The sequence below is a fragment of the Panthera uncia genome, chromosome F1, assembly GCF_023721935.1.
Source record: "Panthera uncia isolate 11264 chromosome F1, Puncia_PCG_1.0, whole genome shotgun sequence".
NCBI classification, from domain to species: Eukaryota; Metazoa; Chordata; class Mammalia; order Carnivora; family Felidae; genus Panthera; species Panthera uncia.
In genome coordinates this window covers 56751590-56771761 of record NC_064813.1, presented here as the reverse complement: position 1 = coordinate 56771761, position 20172 = coordinate 56751590, and the positions used below count along the sequence as shown (strand labels likewise).

General features: G+C 41.3%; 1 non-coding gene across 1 annotated transcript; it reads right to left on the bottom strand.

Moving 5' to 3' along the window:
• Nucleotides 1-19584: 19584 nt before the first annotated feature.
• On the bottom strand, nucleotides 19585-19687 carry LOC125926092 (U6 spliceosomal RNA). Its single transcript, XR_007459014.1, has one exon. It is a non-coding gene; the product is annotated as a U6 spliceosomal RNA (small nuclear RNA).
• Nucleotides 19688-20172: the final 485 nt, after the last annotated feature.

The following is a 20172-nucleotide window of genomic DNA, read 5'->3' as shown; positions in this document are numbered from 1 at the left end:
ATTGCCTGACCTCTCTGGTCTTTTTTTTTTTTTCTCAAGTTAGTCAATATACAGTGTAGACTTGGCTTCAAGAGTAGAACCCAGTGATTCATCTCTTACATAGGACACCCAGTGCTCCTCCCGAAGAGTGCCCTCCTTAATGCCCATCACCCATTTAACCCACCCTGCCATCCTCCACCCCATCAACCCTCAGTTTGTTCTCTGTATTTAAGAGTCTCTTGTGGTTTGCATCCCACTCTTAGTACCCTAGTTGGTCTTAGTACCCTAGTTGGTAAATGGACACAACGGTACCCACATCATGGGCTGGCTTTGAGAATTAAATGAGACAATCCATATAAAGTACTTAGAACAGTCCTGGAATAGAGGAAGAGTTTAATGGATATTGATCGTTGTTGTTAAATCTTCTCAATTTTAGCTGGCCTACAGAACAAAAAAGTGAGTTATTGTCATCACCAAACTAAAGAAAGGAAGTACCAGCATCGAGTTCACACATTTTGTGTTTAACTGAACCAGAATGCAACCCTCAGCTGTTGGATCATGAAGTCTTGGAATTTTGTGTGAGCGTCACTAAAATTTACTCCTCGTAGAATAGCTTTTACTGACTTGTTCTTTGGAATTAACGCCAACTACCCACAAGAAAGGATCTTGTGAGACAGACTCATTACGTCAGTGATTGAGGCTCTGGAAGGGATCGTGTTGGGACCGTTGCCGGCCACATCACACAGCACTTTCTGCATTCAGGGGGAGAAATTCCTGGGAAATCAGTTTTCAATAAAACTGTGTTTCTTCTGAACAAGTGGTTTGTTTTATTTTTCTTATGGAGAAATGTGACTAATCATGATCCTTCTTTATTTTGGCTATGAAGAAGCTTAGAGTCAAATTTGTTGCCTTTCTTTAGTGCTTCCATGTACTAATCTTATTCCAAATTTATGTTATTCCTTTTCGTATTTCCCCTGTACTCTCAGTCCCTCGATAATATATTGTATCCCATTGAACAGTGTATATACACTTCTATAATGCCATTTTGGAATAAAATCGGAATGAACGTATAAAACAATCTAAAAATATAGCTCACTACATGTTCCTCTTTTTTCCTGGGTTTAGTTTTTGCTGGTCCTGCTAGTTCAGATGCAATTATTTTCCCAGGATTGGATAAGCCTTACTGGAACATATGAACACAGTACTCAGAGCTTCGTGATATCTAGTAGATAAATAATAGACGGAGGCTAGGCTGTGTCTATTTTCCATAAATTTACAGAAATTTATGAAAAAAAATGTTTCATAACCAACCATATGCTAATTTTTTTCATACACAAGTAATTGGTTCCTAGGGGCAGAGAAAATCAGGGGCAAGGGACTAGAAGAGGAAGCAATTATATCAACTTATGGACAACCTCCTCAGAAAGCCCCTCTCTATTCACTCAATTCAAGTCTCATTAACATTCCCCTTCACTGTGTTCTCTGCTATCTTTGCATTTATTATATTCAATGTAATAAGGATTGTTTCTTGTTTTTTACTGCTTTTCTGATGCCCAGGATAGTGTGGTAGATAGATAGATGATAGATAGACAGATAGATAGATAAATAGGTGATATAGACCCAATTCATTTTTTGAATGAATCCATCAAGGGTGCAGAGGAAGGACACTCAACAGAGTGGAATACCTGGTAGACTTGGAAGATTTCTGGGGAATTAACATGTATGTTGCATCTATTAAATAAAAATATGTAAGCCAGACAAAGAAGAGGAAGGAAATTCTAAGAAAGGAAACAGTGTGTGCAAAGTTACAAAGCTGTAAAAAGCATGACCTGCTTGGGGAATTACAAATATTTCAATTTGTCTCCAGGCTGGGTTAAGAGGGAATAGGAGAGATGAATTTGGAATGTGAATTTTATCTTGAGCCTTATAGAGAGTCATTGATGAATTTTAGGAGGGGGACGGGGCAGGTTATGAGATGATCACATATGTGTTTTAGAGAGATTACTTTGACTCCAGTGAGGACTGTGGATTGATGGCAGACATTTAGGAGACCATTACATCAATCCATGAGAGAAATGATGAAGGTTTAAATTAATTAGGTAGTGGGAGTGTGATGGAGAGGAGAGGTACGCTTGAGAGGTTTTAAGGTGGTAGAATCAACAGACTTAGTGATCAATTGCATAGGGACAATGTGGGAGACAGAGGAGTCTGTAATGCTTCCCACATTTCTATATTGGTGTACAGGATGGATGTTGGTGTCATTTTCCCAAACAAAAAGTAAAGGAAGGAAAGGGGAGTGTGATTAAGTCAACTTTGAATACATTGTGGTTGTGATGCCATGGGTACAGCCAAATAAAGCAGGCCTTTAGATACAAGGATCCAGAGCTCCAAAGACTGATTTGGCTAGACACTGCATAATTTGAGAGGCATCAGTGTATAATTCATAGCTGAAGGCGTGAGTAAGATGTGTTTTCCAAGCAGATTAGAAGAGGGCAATGGATAGAACACTGAAACATTGGACTTTGGAAGACGAGCAGAAAAAGAGGATCCAATGAAGAAGGCCAAGAAAGGGAGCTAGAGTGAAAGGGAAAAATTAGTGAGGTGTCAAGCCAAGGTAGAAAAAAATATCAAGAAATCAGAAGAATCTTGCATTTCCAGAAATTTTACAGTCTAGATATCCTGAGAAATTTTCCTTCTTGTTTTAAGTTTAGAAGCATCTGAGTTTATTCACAGGCTAAGGGCAATTGACTGGCATAGCTGAAAATAGAAAAAGAAAGATAACTGAAGAAGAAGAAGGGCCAGAAAGGTGACTGACATTCATCCATGAACACAGGATACAAGGAGAGAAAAGACTCAAATAAATAAAACCGGAAAAGAGGAGACATTACAAATTCTACCACAGAAATACAGAAGGTTGTCAGACACTACAGTGAATAATTATACACCAACAAATTTGACAACCTGGAAGAAATGGATGCATTCTAGAAACATACCTTTTAATGATAAATCATAAAGAAATAGGAAATCTGAACAAAGCAATTACTGGTAAGGGCACTGAATCATTAACCAAAACCTCCCAACAAACAAAAGTCTAGGATCAAACAGCTTCACTGTTGAATTCTACCAAACATTCAAAGAATTAATAGCAATCCTCAAACTCTTCCAAAAAATAGAAGAGAGAACACTTCCAAACTCATTTTATAAGACCAGCATTACGCTGATGCCAAAATGAGATAAGAAGGCCATTTGAAAATAACATGCCAATATCCCTAATGAATGTAGATACAGAAAGCTTCAACAAAATATTAGTAAACCAAATTAAATAATACCTGAGAAGGATCATACACCAAGACCAAATGGGATTTATTCCAGGGATGTAAGGATGGTCCAACATCTTCAAATCAATCAATGTGATACCCCACATTAACAAAATTAAGGGCAAAAATCATATTATCATCTTAACAAATGCAGAAAAATAGCTAACAACATTCATCATTCATTTATGATAAAAACTCTCAACAAAATGGGCATAGAGGGAATATTCCTCAACATAATAAAGACTATATGTGACAATCCCACAGCTAACATATTTAATGGGAAAAAGCTGAAAGCTTTTCCATTAAAATCAGGAACAAGACAAGGATGCCCACTGTCAACACTTTTATTCAACATTGTATTGAAGTCCTATGCCAAGCAATTAAGCAAGAAAAGGAAATAGAAGACATCCATGTTGGAAAAAAAGGAGAAAAACTGTCACTATTTGAAGATGTCATGATCTTATATATCCAAAACCCTAAAGATTCTACCAAAAAAAAAACCCTGTTAAAACTGATAAAAAGAATTCAGTAAAGTTGCAGGATACAAAATCAATATACAAAAATCTGTTGCATTTTTATATAGTAATAGTGAATTATCAGAAAGAGATTTTCTTTAAATCTCACAATTGCATCAAAAAGAATAAAATACCTGGGAATAAATTTGGCCAAGGAATTAAAAGACCCACACACTGAAAGCTACAGGACATTAATGAACAAAATTAAAGGCACAAAGAAATGAAAAGCCCATGTTAATGGATTGGAAGAATTAATATTGTTAAAATGTCCATAGTATCCAAAACAATCTACAGATTTGATGCAATCCCTATCAAAATTCCAATGGCATTTTTCACAGAAATAGAGACAATAATCCTAAAATGCATATAATTTCAAGAGACCCCAAATAACCAAAGTAATCTTGAGAAAGAAGAACAAAGTCGAAGGTATCACACTCCCTGATTTCAAACTATATTACAAATCTATAGTAATCAAAATGGTATAGTATTGGCATAAAAATAGACACATAGATCAATTGAACAGGATAGAGAGCCCAGAAATAAGCCCTCAAATCTATGGTCAATTAATATTCAACAAACTATCCAAGAATATACAATAGGGAAAGGATAGTCTCTACAATAAATGGTGTTAGGAAAACTGGACCGCCACCTGCAAAACAATGAATAATCCACTGTCCCATACCATAAGCAAAAACTAACTTGAAATGGACTAAATACTTGAACATAAGACCTGAAATCACAAAAATATTTTATTATTATTATTATTATTATTATTATCATCATTTATCTTGAAAGAAAAACAGAGGGAGAAAGCAAAGGAAGGGCAGAGAGAGAGAGGGAGAGAGAGAATCCCAAGTAGGCTCTACACTGTTGGCACAGAGCCTGATGTGGGGCTGGAACTCACAATCTATGAGATCACGAAATCAAGAGTCGGATACTTAACCAACTGAGCCACCCAGACATCCCATCAATAAAACTCTTAATAAGAAAACATGGTAAGTTCCTTGACATAAGTCTTGGCAATGATGTTTTTGAACCTGACACCAAAAGCAAAACACAAAAGCAAAAATAAACAGATGGGACTACATCAAACTAAAAAGCTTCTGTACAGCAAAGCAAACCATCAACAAAATGAAAAGATGAAAATATTTGCAAAACATACGTATGATAAAGGGTTAATATCTAAATTATATGAAGAACTCCTATAACCCCATGGCAAAATAGCAAACAGTCCTATTTAAAAATGGACAAGAGGGGGGTGCCTGGGTGGCTCCGCCAGTTAAGCGTCTGACTTCAGCTCAGGCCATGATCTCACTGCTTGTGAATTCGAGCCTTACGTCGGGCTCTGTGCTGATAGCTCAGGGTCTGGAGCCTGTTTCCTATTCTGTGTCTCCTCCTCTCTCTCTGTCCCTTCCCCGCTCATGCTCTGCCTCTCTCTGTCTCTCAAAAATGAATAAACGTTAAAAAAAATTTTTAAAAAGGATACATGGTAACAATGGGTGTAGATAATTATATATTAAATACATAATTGTAAATTATGTTATTGTATGTAAATCTATAATTATAATCAATATATTGTATATATATACATATATATGATTTTATAAGGACATTAAAATGAGAAAGAGTGATAGCAGCCAAGGATAAGTATTTAAAAACAGTAAGAAATGTTCACAACAGCTGTTTAGGGAAATAGGAAACTAATTCAAGATCTGTAGAACCATGAGGCATGATTTACAGCCTAACTGAGGTTCAAAATGGCAGATTTGCAGGGAAAATGTCATGCATACTAGCATGATTTTTCTCCAGCAGTGCTCAGCAGGACGTCAATGGAGGAAAGAGAAGTTTGAATTCAGAGTTGAGATTTTGCTGGGTTTTGGACCAGACGTCCAGGGAAGTTGAGTAGGAATAGAGGCACGTTAATGGTGAAGCCAACGAAATTTAAGCTGGGGTCCTCTGCCCTGCACTGCTGGGAGGGCCAAGCAGAGCGCTCATGTGATCATACCGTTACTTCAATTTTAGGAAAGTCGAGTGTTTCATTGGTTCAAGCCACTCTATTTTTCCACCCTGGCTTCAGGTCTGCCCCACTTCTCTTGTCAGGTCACGGGCATTTTTGTGATCCAGCTTAAGGGAAGCTGAGCGAAGGGTTGGGTTTATGTGATTTGCAGACACTTCCAGCTACTGTGGAGTTACGGTCCTACAGTTAATTTCAAGCTAGGGTTGGCTTTCAGAGAATTTCCACTGCTCCTTGTCGCCTGACCCTGTGAGATAGATTCAGGGCCAAGAGTCCTCCTGGGGTGCGCCCGTGTCCTATTGTGCCCAGCACCGAAAGGATGTGGGACGTGGTTAATGGGTGCTGACAGTTCGAAGAGCACTGAAGATTAGTCCTTGCACGAGAAAACCCGAACCGCCAGGAAATCTTAAAGCTCATAAATGAAAGAAGCCTGAAGGAAATTTCCCCAAATCTGACCATAATCCTAAAACTGGCACGGCATTACCATAACAAGTTGTAAAGCTGGAGGAAAGTTTACTAACTATTGATGATTAAAAGTAAGTTTTAATCAACCAAACCAGGTCTTAGCCTGCAACTGTAGCCATCCCGTTCGTGGTGAATGTACTTACTGGCCACTGACTGTTTTCTTTTCTACCCTACTTGTGTCTACATACTTATGCATTGGCCTTATTGTATCATACAGGTTTCCCTTGGGGCACCTGGCAGGGGTGACTCTTTATCTTAGGATTGTAGTTTCGAGTCTCACATTGGGTGTAGAGATTACTTAAAAATAAAATCTTAAAAAAAAAAATAAAATACAGGGTGCTTGAGTGGCTCAGGCACTTAAACATCTGACTCTTGATTTCAGCTCAGGTCATGATCTTATGGTTTGTGGGTTTGAGACCCGCGTCAGATTCTGTGCTGAGAGCACGGAGCCTGCTTGGGCTTCTCTCTCTCCCTCTCTCTTTCTCTCTGCCCCTCCCCACTCTCTTTATCTCTCAAAATAAACATTTAAAAAGATAAAATAAAAAATAAGTGTTTCCCTTTTATTACAGTTAGGGCATGATATTCTTTTTAAAAGTATGTATGTTCAGGGGGTGCCTGGGTGGCTCAGCTGGTTAAGCGGCCAACTTCCAGCTCAGGTCATGATCTGCAGTTAGTGAGTTCGAGCCCTGCCTCCAGCTCTGTGCTGAGAACTTGGAGCCTGGAGCCTACTTTGGATTCTGTGTCTCCCTCTCTCTCTGTTCCTCCCCCACTCGCACTCTGTCTCTCTCTCTCTCTCTCTCTCTCTCTCAAAAATAAATAAAGATTAAAAATAATAATAATAGAGGCACCTGGGTGGCTCAGTCAGTTAAGCGTTCAGCTTCGGCTTAGGTCATGATCTCGTGACGTGTGAGTTCGAGCCCCGCATCGGGCTCTGTGCTGACAACTCAGAGCCTGGAGCCTGCTTCGGATTCTGTGTCTCCCTCTTGCTTTGTCCCTCTCCTGCTCGAGCTCCGTCTCTCTCTGTTTCTCAAAACTGAACAAACGCTAAAAAAAATTTTTTAATAAATAATAAAAATAAAAATTAAATTAAATTAAATTAAATTAAATTAAATTAAATTAAACTATGTGTTCAGATAAGTCACATTATTTATGATGATTGATAATGAAAAGGATGGGGATAATGAAAAGGTTCTTATAAAATATTTGCTGTAAAAAAGAAGCATTAATCCTGGTCAGTTTGAGAACCAATCTTCTAGGCCAACCATGTAGGTGGAGCTCAGATTCCTTTGTCAGGATTCTGCTCTGTGTCTCTCACCTCTATATATGCTTCCTTCAATTTGTGACCTTCGACCACCCTCGCCAACTTTGAGGAGGGCAGAGCTGTGTCCCTAGCCACTGCGGCCCATTTGACATAAATGATCCAATTGACATAAATTCCAATTGACGTAAATGATCACTTTTGTCTCACTCACACTGGCTTTCTCTCTGTTCCTCAAAGACATCAATCAATGTGCTCCTGCCCAAGCACTTTTGCGCACTCTCCTTCCCATGTCTTTGCATGGCTTGAATCTTATTTTCAGGTCTCAGCTCTAACATTACCTCCCGAAAGGCCTTCTTCTGAATGCCCTGTCCAAAGCCGCTCCCCTATATCGTCCATTACACAATCCTGTTGGGTCTCCTTCATAATACTTACCATTCTCTAAAATCAACTTGCTTATTACTTTACCTTTGTAGTGACCTTCCCCTCCCACTGAAACAGAAACTCTCTGACAGCAAGGACCCAGATTCTTCCTCAGCTCTGTACGTGCCATCATCTAAACCATATCTGGCACATCGTAAATGTTCAACAAGTAGTTGTTGAGTGAATTAATGAATCCAAACATACTGGTATGCTTGGAGGCCATAATAAAATACCACAGACTGGGTGGCTTAAACAACAGATATTTATTTTCTCACAGTTTAGGAAGCTGATAGTCCAAGGTCAAGGTGCCTACAGAGTTGGTTTCCTCTGAGACCTCTCTGGTTGACTTGAACATGGCTACCCTCTGGATCCCCCTTCACATGGTCGATCCTCTGTTCACAGGCACCTCTAGTATCTCTCCACCTGTGTCCTAGTTTCTCCTTCTCGTAAGAATGCCGCTCATTGGATGAGGCCCCCACCTTAACGGCCTCATTCAAATTTAACCTCTGATATCATTACATTCTGAGGAGAGCTAGGGGTTGGGATTTCAACAGTTGAATATGGAGGGTACCCAACTCAGCCCATAACATCATGAGTGGCCCCATCCCCACCTTTAATGCAGTTGCAGTATGGGAAGCAGGCATCACTGCAGCATCAGGAAGCCTTTAGGAAACAGCCTAGGCCAGCTACTCATCAGGTCTCCCCAGGTGCCTAGAATAAGGACAGTGGAACCTTTGGTTGGTCGCTAACACATCTGAAGCCTACATGGAAGGAGTTTTCTAGAGATTGTTCTAAAGCATAAGAAAGAGCATTGCCACCACCCCCATCCAGTGGTTGTCTCCTGGGCTGGTGTCTATTAACGTCCCCCCCTCCCCCCGCCCAGTGGCTCTCTGCGTGTTTGGCCATCTCTAAGACAGATGGGGCCAGCTTGCCCGGCAGGAATAAAGGGTGAGGGACTGCAAGCTGCAGAAAGCAGTCAGTGCAGGGGAGGTCTGGTGGGCAGGATGCAATCAGCCTGCATCATCTGCAGCTGTCTGGGGATCGGATTTCCAAATCACCTGCTCTGGGCCAGGCTGCAGGAACCGAGCTGTCAGACAAAGACTGGTAATTACCCCAGACTCATCTACACCTTCCCTGTCCATGTCCTAATTGAGGTTTAATGGCTTTGGTCACAGGAGGGATCCTTTCCTGCCTTTCTAGACATAGATTCTTTCATCTGAGCATTAAGCCAATTAGTTTTAGCATCTGGGGTAATTGACAGAAGTCAGGCCTGACAGCGTGGAATTCTCAGGCCAAGAAGGTCTTTGTGGTGGTCGTTGTTGTTGTTGTTGTTGGTGGTGGTGGTGGTGGTGGTGATGGTGGTGTGTGTGTGTGTGTGTGTGTGTGCGCGCGCGTGTGTGCGCATGTTCTCGGTGTTATTCAGATGCAATCTAGATGATGGGGACTGAGGTAGAGATGGAGAAGTCAGAGCATATGAGGCATCTATGATGTAAGTGACATGACCTTTATTTACACCTTCCATTTCTATCTTAAATACTTCTACCGGGTAGGCACTAGATTTACCATATAAGATCGAGCATTAAGATATCATCCTTTTAGCATAGTTTATGATCTATTTAGAGATGGCTCTGGAGACTGACTCATCCCCACTGAGTGGGGTTTCTTCTTTCAATTACCTGCCTTCGTTATCCTGACTGCTTGCCTTTCCCTTTTGCCCCCCTCCCCTCCGCTGTCCAGTCACCCACTCCAGCAAAGACAGTTCAACTAAACAGATCCCTTGAGATTAAACGGACTGACCACAGACTAGGCAGCACAAAACTCTAGCTAAAAGGCCTGAGGACAGTGACCATTTTCTCCTTGGTTTTCTTACCTGCCAGCCTGTAGAAACACTTGGCCTCCAAGAACGTTTGGAACCCCTGTATAAATGGAAATGTGGTCTCAGTTCTTGGCAAGTGCACATTAAGGGTTCAGGCCAGACTGCTGGTCCCCCCTTTGTGTGGGTTGGATTGACTTCACCCAAGAGGCAGGAAACAGCTAGGGACATGGATTACTGGTGCAGACGTAGATGCCCTACAGCCAGCACCTGATGGGATTTTAGCTCTGCCCTCTAGACTCCGGAACCCGTACCATGGCTCTACGTAACCCCCGAAGTGGTCTCCCCAAGAGTGGGATGATTATTAGAACTTTGCTGTGGAGCAGCCGGTTATCTCAGATTTTCCTTAAGTGTGAAACAGAAGATCATAACCTTCAAAAATACTCTTCTCAGAAGGGGAGGTGTGCATGCTTATTGAGTTATTAGGTGATGTTCTAGTACTGAATGGAAACAGGAAGTGGTGAGTGGACCTTGGAAAGCCCGTGAATGAGCAGGTCCTCTGCTGATCTGTATATTTCAACTCTGAGCCCAAGGTGGCCTTCTCGTAGGTCATATTATGGGAGGAAAGCAACGGACATGCACAGGACTTTTTTTTTTTTAGATATCCAGACACACATGAGTGAAACACTCATGGGGGTCATACATAGTTCATTCTTGAAAAGATTATTCCAATCAATCAACCCACAAGTGCCTCCTAACCTATTCAAGTACACTTGAGATGCTACAGAACACACGAAGGATAACATCCCTTGACATGTTTACAACATCATTGAGGAGGAAAGCGGAGAGCAATAGAAAAAAAAAGGGAAAAATTACAGAACCAGCCAGGGTCCAATTAAGTGTTGGATTATATAATTTACAGCAAAAGTACTCTCGGGAGGTCAGGAGGAAAAGAGAGAGATGAAGACAATCACTCATATCTATGGAGTACTTACCATATGCCGAGCACTTTGTAAATACCTGCTAGGCATTCGCTTAATTACTAACCTTCGCAACACTCTACGAAGTGGGTACTGTTATCGTTTCCATTTTACAAATGCTTAAAGAAGTTAAATAACTTGTATGAGGTACACACTTAATGAGTGACTTACTACTTTTCTTTAGCCAAATAACTCAGTCACACAAAAAGACTGTTACGTTTAAAACAAACAAAAAAATCCTGTATATACCCATCACCCAGCTTGAGATATAAATGTTACCAAGAGACGGAGCTCTGTGAATGCCCCTCCCTAATCACATCTCTCCTTCCTCCCCCTAGAGTTAACCCCTCTCCTAAAAGCACAGCTCAGACTTTTCACTTTTTAAAACTATATCCTAAAGAAATGAACAAAAATGTTAGCCATCAGAAAGATGTCACGAGGCGGTTCATTTGAATGGTGATTGGGATTTGGATTGGCAAAGAGAAGGGGCTTTGCGGCCGTGAGAAAGCGTGACCAAGGACCAGAAGGCTGGGTTAGGAGAAGGACACCTGGGACAAGTCTTGCCTGGAAGAGAGGAGACATACTGGCGAATGCTCAGAATAAGATGTCATCATTACAAAGTCAGATCATAAATGGCCTTGCTCAAGGCAATGTGATAGGGAAGCAATGACAGAGCAAAGTGAGGTAGTCATGCATAAGTCATGCTTTTCAGACTTCACCAGTGAATCATTCTTGTTTAGCATTGTGCAGAGGACCTTGCCCAGGGCCTGCTACATAGAAGATGTTCAACAAATGTTTGTTCAATGAAAAATCACTCAATAAACTACTAGAAAGCCTGTGTGCCCTCTGGCTCATTAGAATTGCCAGATGTGTGTGTGTGTGTGTGTGTGTGTGTGTGTGTGCACATGTGTGGGTATGTGAGAGAGAGAGAGACAGAGAGAGAGAGAGAGGAGAATGGAGCAGAGCACAGAAGACTGGTATTATTGAACATGAGAAACTTTACTGAGCAGTCGAAGAGGTTTGCTTAGAGGCAGATGCAGTAAACCTGGACCAGTTCACAGAGAACATCAGCACATCCCAAGTAAAATCCGAAAGAGATGAATCTTTGTTCCACAGGTGAAAATCACTTGAGAACCCTTGGTGTCACACTGGTGACAGCCATTCAGCTCCAAGAACCAGGCTTCTTTGCTCCCTAGAAGAGGGGATGTCGCCGTTCCCCCAAGGGACTCCAGGCCCAGAGAGTTGCAGTCTTATGATTGCTCGTACTTTCCTTAATGTCATATTCCATCATCAAATGTTCTAGCAGGAGCTCTCACCAGTACCCAACCTTCATGCCTTTTCATTGTTTATGGGCTAATATCCAAAATTACTGACATGGCACGCAGGGAAGGATTTTTATACTTTGGCCCGTATTTACTTGTCCAGTCTCATCGTCCGTCACTAAATTTATGCTATGCCAGGGTTCTTTGCTCTTCCCCAAGCAGGCTGGATGCTTTCCTCCCTCCAGATATCTGTATGTGTGATTTTCTCTAGCAAATATGTCCCCCACTTCCTTTACCATCTACAGCAATCCTACATTCTTCCTAAGGTACAAACCAGATGGCACACCCTCTATGTCATCCTCCCACTCTTCCTCAGAGTTAAATTAATTTCTCCCTCCTCTGGGTACATGTTTCTATTACAGCATATATCCCATTGCATGGTAATTATGGGTCCATTTATCTTCACAGCTAGACTATAAATTCCTCAAGAGCAGAGACTTTATCCCCGAAACACCGGGGGCCGTCAGCACAAACCATTATACACTGATTTCTAATTAAATATCTTAATGGTATTTAATTATATGGTTAACTATAGATTTTATATAGATAGCCTCAGTTCTAGGGCAGTATTGAAGTTGAGACATACACCCGGGGTAACTTTTTACCCTCTTGACCAGCCTTCAGTCTACCCCAAGAACAACACCTTGTTGATGGTCACGGCTTTGGAAAAACGCTTGCAGAGCCTGGGCGGGGATGCACCTGTGCATTCGTGTCAGAAAGTTAATGCGCAGATGGCACCAGCTCCATGGCAGAGTTGAGGCTGCCCTCTCCCTGAGTCATTACGGGAGAAGGAAATTCTGTTCCACGGTATTCATGATTCAGTTCTTTAGAGCCACAATTCTGAGCCTTCACGAAGACCTGACATTTGGTTATGATCAAACAAGTGCCAACAAACTACACAGTGCAATTGTTCACCAAATGCAATACTGAAGCGACGATTTTTAAACGACTCATCCGTACGTGATGCCGGACAACTTGTGTTGTGCATCTCCCCCCCTCTGGACAGATCTACATATCCGGTTTCTGAGGCTCTAGATGTGGCGACAAACTCTTAATTTTTTGTAAGGGCAAACTTTTTCAATTACAAACACGTAAGATCTCCCTGGAAGCAATTGGATAAAGAGCTAGTCTCCCTTTATATGCAGGGGATGCATTCCAAGACCCCCCAGGGGATACTTGAAACCATGGATAGTACTGAACCTTACATATAGTATGTGTTTTTCCTACACACATGTACCTACGATAAGGTTTAATTTACAGATTAGGCACGGTGAAAGATGAACAACAATAACTAATCGTACAACGGAACAGTTATAGCAGTACATTGTAATAAAAGTTATGCAAATGTGGCCCTTCCCTCGCTCAAAATATTATTGTGTTGCCCTTACCCTTTTTCTTGTGGTGACATGGGATGATAGAATGAGATGAGATGAAGTGAGGTGAAGGATGGGTAGCGTTAGGCTACCATTGACTTTCTGTTATCACAGGCATAATCCGCCTCCCGACCGTGGCTGACCACAGGTAATGGAAACCATGGAAAGAGAAACCACAGATAAAGGGGCCATACTGTAATGGGAAGTACAAGGTGTGGAGAATACTGATCGCTTCTGATTTACCAGTGACCCCAGCGAACATAGCGGAAGGCATGAAACTCCCTTTCTAGTCTCTCCACCTTCACCTCCAGTTCTGAGCACCCCTCTACCCATCCCCACCTCCTCGCTATCTCAGCAGTAACTGAAACCTTCGAGGCCTCGCGGGCTCAGGGCTGGGACACAGGATTGCTCAGACAGATTAGTGGTTATCAACGAGGAAACCTCAGCTACTCTTTCAGTCGATTTTCACGGATGACTTCAGGAACCTAACCCGGACTCTTGGTACTTTCATTATTGGAAGATGCCTTTCCAGTTGCCAACAACAGGCTTATCAAATAACCCATTACACATAACCCATTTCTAAGGCTGCCATGTTGGATAACTCACGGTGGGGAACCGCATAGGAAAATAAATCCGCATGTCTCTTGCACGGTATACAAGAGAAAGTCCTTCATAATACGACGTGAGGTAGCTGACTCCTGCGGCGCATTCCTATATGACAGACAGTTGTTCATTTCAGCGCAGTTAGCACTTCTGCCCAGGAACAGATCTTTACATTGCTAATGAGACATCTGATGCATTATTGAGGTTCCCAAAATCTCAGGAAGTCAACGACTTGTTATACAGCTAGATTTGGAGTAACCAGTTCAAGATAAATGACTCTATTTGCTATCATAGAAGATACGCATCTTCCCAGGGAGACAAAGGGTCAATTAAAAAAGAAAGGATGAAGACATCCGGGCATTTGGTTCCCTTTGGGAGCTTATTAACTTCACAAACAAACATGCCTTTTCATTTTCAATTAGCAATAATTTTGAGATAGATTCATCTGATAGAGGACAGCACTAATGGGTTCAGAATCGGTCCCTCTGAGTATTGCGCTCTCGGTCAAAGGTTTTCCTAGATATCAAGAGAAAGACTGTCCACAGATTTGGAAGTTACTTACCTTTATGGGAGAGGAAGAGATAGGTGGTTAAAGCTTCTCCAATCATAATTTTCATAATTGAAGCTGTCTTGCTCAACTTGGTAGGCCCACTGCTTCTTTGACAAGTCTGAAATGTCTAACAAAAAGAAGGAAGAAAAAGGAGAAGAAGGAAGTAGAGAGGAAGCAGAGAGGGAGAAAGGAAGAAAGAAAGAGAAGAGAAAAAAAATGGACCACAAATAAAAATGTTTAGCCATAAGCTGCTTCGCACTTTTCATCTGGAGAATGTCATGAAATAGCAACGTTCCTCATTGTTCAGGCTTTCTCTTGTTTGAAATATTTCTATGCATTCATAATTTTCTTTTTAATTCTCAGAAAGAACCTTGTCTTTGTGACTTACGGTGTCAAGGTCTGGTGAGTCCCAACTCATCCATCATTGGTTATAGAATAGTTGCACACTTCATTTAAAAAAAAAAATTACGTTCCTTTATTTTTGAGAGGGAGAGACAGAGCGTGAGCTGGGGAGGGGCAGAGAGAGAGGGAGACACAGAATCTGAAGCAGGCTCCGACCTGGGGCTCAAACCCATGAACTGCAAGATCATCACCTGAGCCAAAGTCAGATGTTTAACTGACTGAGCCACCCAAGCACCCCCAGAAACAAAAATTTTTAATTTACATATATAATATATATGTTATATATGTATATTCTAATATGTATCTTATAAATGTATATATATATATATATATTATATATATTTAATCTTTGCCCATTAGATGCTGAGTGTTTCCATAATTTATGTTATTCATTCCTCACTTACTAGTTGACAGAGTCAGTAAGTGACATAACAAAGATTCAAAGTGAATACTGGCTCCAACCTCGGTCCCCAATCACCAGGAGATATGACCCCTATCAATTGGTTAGTAGTCTATGCATTTTACTAACTCTGTCAACTCAACCACATTACCTAATCTCAGAGAGACCAAGTTTTGTCATATGTGACTTGTAGGTGGTAAAAGCTAGTCTATCATATTTTTATGAGGATTCCATAGGATAAAATGGAATAACATCCAACAAGTAGAGGCCACTTAGAAAACTTTAGTCCTCTTCCTTATAAATAAGACATTTGAAATTACGGAGCTTCTTACTTTGCCCCAAGCATCTCCCTCCATCTTGTTTCTCAACGGTTCTACTGAGAAAATAAATAAATAAATAAATAAATAAATAAATAAATAAATAGGAGGTTGCTCTTTATGGCTTCTGAAAACGTTCATCTCAGTTCCTTCCACAAACGTGAACTCAAAGGCATGGAGGTAGACTTTGAAGAAAGTGTGCCTCAATTGCATCGCTAAAGCAGGTGGCCCATGACTCTAACTTTTCCAAAAGCCAAGTCATTCCTAAAGTCAGGAGTTCAATCAATGGATCCTGACTCATTGGTGGGTCGTAATATTCATTTCCTGGGTTACAACCAGCATTTTCTTAAATACAGTGGAACACAAAGAAAACCAAATAGAACTTGAAATATCAGTTTATTACACACAGATAGGAAAAAGAAAGTAAGTTTTGTTTTGTGTGACTTATTTCGGTTGTCTTTCATCTGTGCACACTACTTTACCATGTAATTGTCACTTCAACTCATCGGTGGTTTCTCGGAGGTAAATGTCACAATCAAGGGGCTCTTAAGGAATTTCTTTTGTAACTGAGGCTAATATAAATTGATAATCTCATATTAACTTGGTTCAGAAGTTGCCTAAATCTTTTTAGCAGTACTGATCCACCTGCGACGGAGTTTGAGATCCAAAATTAATTTATCAAAGGATTGGAATCCAAAGGTCCTAGAGGATTGATGGCTGGTATAGTTCTTGTCTAATCCATTTAGCTACCTAAGGGTGTGTCCTCGGTCACCTTAAGTCTGAAGAACTCCACCAAAGCTTTCTCGGCCAGAAATAGCCCTACTAGTACAGAACAAGTGAAATGACACCACAAGGAAGCAATTAGTCAAATCGATAGGGTGGGACATCTCTACAGAACACAAATCTGGATATCAGCAACAAGTCTATTGCATAAAATTTACAAAGGAGAAGGAGAGGGAGAAGATGAGCTGTAGAACAAGGGAGCTTTAGGGGTAAAACAACTAATGCAAAGACAGGACCCGGCTTGGATTCTGAACAATAAAAAGGCATGTTGAGGAAATCTGGGGAAAAATAAATATGGACTGGGTATTAGATGATTTTAAGGAACTCTCATTAATTTTGTTTGGTGTGATGTTGACATAGTGATTACAATAAAAGGAGAGAGCCCTTATCAGTCAGCAGTGCATACAGAACAGAGAAAAAGACATAACATCTGTACTTGCTTTTAAACCTCTGAGTAAAGAAGATGTGTACATGTGTGAGAAGGATTAGATAATAGAAGATTGGTTGAAAGTTGAAAAGTGTGAAAGTTCAGGATAGATACGCAGAGGTTCGTTACACTATTTGCTCTACGTTCGCATTCATGTAACAATTTCCAAGATAAACAGTTAAGTGTAGTTAGCCCCAGCACAACAGAAACACCAGTGTAAAACTTCAAGACTACAATTTTGTGCTCTCTTGTATAGCCATATACCAGGGGGACCCAAGACGGCATTCGCCAGGTTTTGTGCGCTGACTTTGAACGCTTTCCAAATGTGATAATCTGGTGCTCGTTATTTTTTTTTTTAAAAAATAAAAGATCACATGCGCTGTTAGAAGCATCAAAACTCCATTCTATTCATCTTGGGCAAAATATTCCTCCCAGTACTGCTTTTTTCCTTGAAAGAGGAGGAGGGCAGACAGAGGCTGGGGGTGAGAGGTCGGGGAGGAGAAACAACCAGTGAGTTTTCCACTTTCGGGAGAATGGCAAGATCCTTGGGGAGACAGTAAATTGAAATTAAGGCTGTTCCAGGCCGTCTACAGGATATGCCTGCAAATGTAGACATATCTAAATGGTGAAAAAGTCTGTTTGTGCCCATTCATATGAAGTGAATGCCTTGTAATGTGCTCCAGCCCCTGGGAATGGTGGCTGGATTCAGGAGCGGAGGCCGGAAGAATGGGATGGATTTGACATAAGTACTTTTAAGTGCTCTGAAGGCTGGGCTGCTCCCTGTGGTTTAATAGCAAGGTCCGCTGGGAGCTACAAGGAAGGAGCCGAGTGAATCCCTACAGCTTTTCGTTTTAAGGATAACAAATCTTAAAACAGGTGTGAGCTCAGAAAGATCCTTTTACTTCTTGTTTTTAGTCTGTTGTGGCCAGCCAGCTCTCTGTGTATCATTATCATTCCACAGAGCGAGGTCTGGGGTAAGGGAAGGGAGGAGAGGTAAGAGAAGCTGAATAAACAAAAATTGCTTCGAGTGACTAATATTCACTAAGTCCACTGGTCATGCGCTATGAAATTTATTAAACTGTGGTTTCCAAGAGAAAGTATTAGTGGAGCTAATGAACACAAATAAAAAAGAGGCCTACAGGAAATGACTTCCTGGGCCTGGATGAGACTGCTGAGCAATGTGACAAGAGATTATAACTTTAAAAGCTCCTATTAGAGTCTAGGAGGCTGATTATTGGAAGGGGTTGCCCTCGTGGGGGAGGGAAGATAGGAGGGAGACTAAAAGTCCGACTCCTCTGAAAAAGGGGCCTGATGCTTTGCATTTATATTCGTTAAGGAGGGAGGCTGTGTGCTGAAGGCCTCTGAACCCCTGTGCTGCCATCTGGTGGAGAAGGTACTCAAGAGGTCATAGAATACAGACGACAACCGCCATCTTTAAGACGTCAGGAATTTGAAGGTTGGCTTTACTGTTTCCTGAGTAATTAACCACTGTACATACTTTGCTTTAAATACGGTACAGAGAGAGCTCATTCTGCTGTCCTATTCCATCTGGATCTTAGCAATTAACACTGTGTGGCCTTACTCGCAGTACTAGGCTAAGTTGTTACCCATCCTAAAGACGTCTGTTTTCATAACATGGTCCAGTTTCTCCAGGCAGAAACCTCGGGATTATCCTTGACTCTCCTCTTTCTCCCACACCTGTCATCCAATCCAACAGCAAATACTGTGGCCTCCCTAGTCACCGTATCCCAGGACTTCTCCTTATCCTGTCACCCTGATTTGAACTGTTGCCGTGTCTCTCCCTACATGCCTGCAAATAGCCTCCGAATGGCGGGCCTTGCCTCCAACCTTGCAGTCCGTAGGCTGTTCTCCACCAGTCACTACATAAACTGTTAGAACCTGTTAGATCATTTCGCTGCTCTGCTCAAAACCTTCCGTGGCCCGTAAGCTCGCTCAGAAGAAAATTTCAAGTCATACAATGTGTTTCAGGCCCTAACCGATCCGGCCCAGCTCCCTCTAACTTCATCTCTTATGCTTTCCACTCACTCAGTCTGGTCCAACCGCACTGGCCTCCTTGCCAGTCCTCAGAAAGGCCACACATCCCTGACTCAGCTCCCTTCGCCTGGAATGCTGTTTGCTCCAGACATTGGCATGGCTCTCTGTCTCCCGTTCTCCCAGGTGTCCTGCCAAAGGTTACCCTATCCAGGAGGCCTTCCACTCCCATTCTACATAAAATAATACCTCTTCCTCTTCCTTCAGCGTTTTTATTTCTTTTCTTGGACTTATTTTATTAGCAGCATTTATCACCTCCTAAAATGTTATATATTTATGTGTTTAGGTCCTTATTCTCATCTTCCCCAAATCCCCTTACAATGGAAGTTCCATGGAATTAGGGATTTGGGGGGAATATAGTATACTTAACATAATTCGGGGTTTTTTTCTTTCCTGGCACTTCAAAAGCTGGCAATGCCAACCTGCTTATAATCATTAAAGACTCTTACTACCTATAAGCTCCAGAGAGGCAGGTATCGTGTCTGACTCAGTCCCCCTCTATTGCCAGTGCTGAGGACTGAGTCTGGTAAATGGTATACATACAATAAAACTGTGTGGGGTTTTTTGGTAGGTTTATTAAGCTGTGCCTTAGAAAGTATAGAATGCTTCACAAATTTGCCTGCCGTCCTTGCTCAGGGACCATGCCAATCTTCTCTTTATCGTTCCAGTTTTAGTACATGTGCTGCTGAAGCAACCACAAGCAGCTTTTTAGTTAATAGCTTTATGTATTAAATTCACTCATTCTAAATATCTGATTCAATGATTTTCCACTCGGATTTTACGGAGTTGTACAACCAATTCCCCAATCCAGTGTTAGAATATTCCCCAAAACTCCAAAAAGTACACTCACGTCTATTTGTAGTTTATTCTCACAACACCCTCAGCCCCAGGCAACCAATGACCTGCTTCTGGGCTCTATAAATTGGCCTTTTCTGGAGATTTCATAGATATGGCATCATACATATGTAGTTATTTATGGCCTCTTTAACTCAGTATAATGTGTTTGAGGTTTATTCAAGCTGTAATGTGAATCAGTATGGTTGTTATTTCCTTGTCATTGCTAAATAGTACTGCCTTATATGGATACACCACTTTTAATCCACTCATCACTTGATGGACATTTGAATTGTTTCTACTTTTTGCTGGGAACACTCACATACATACCTTTGTATGAACAGG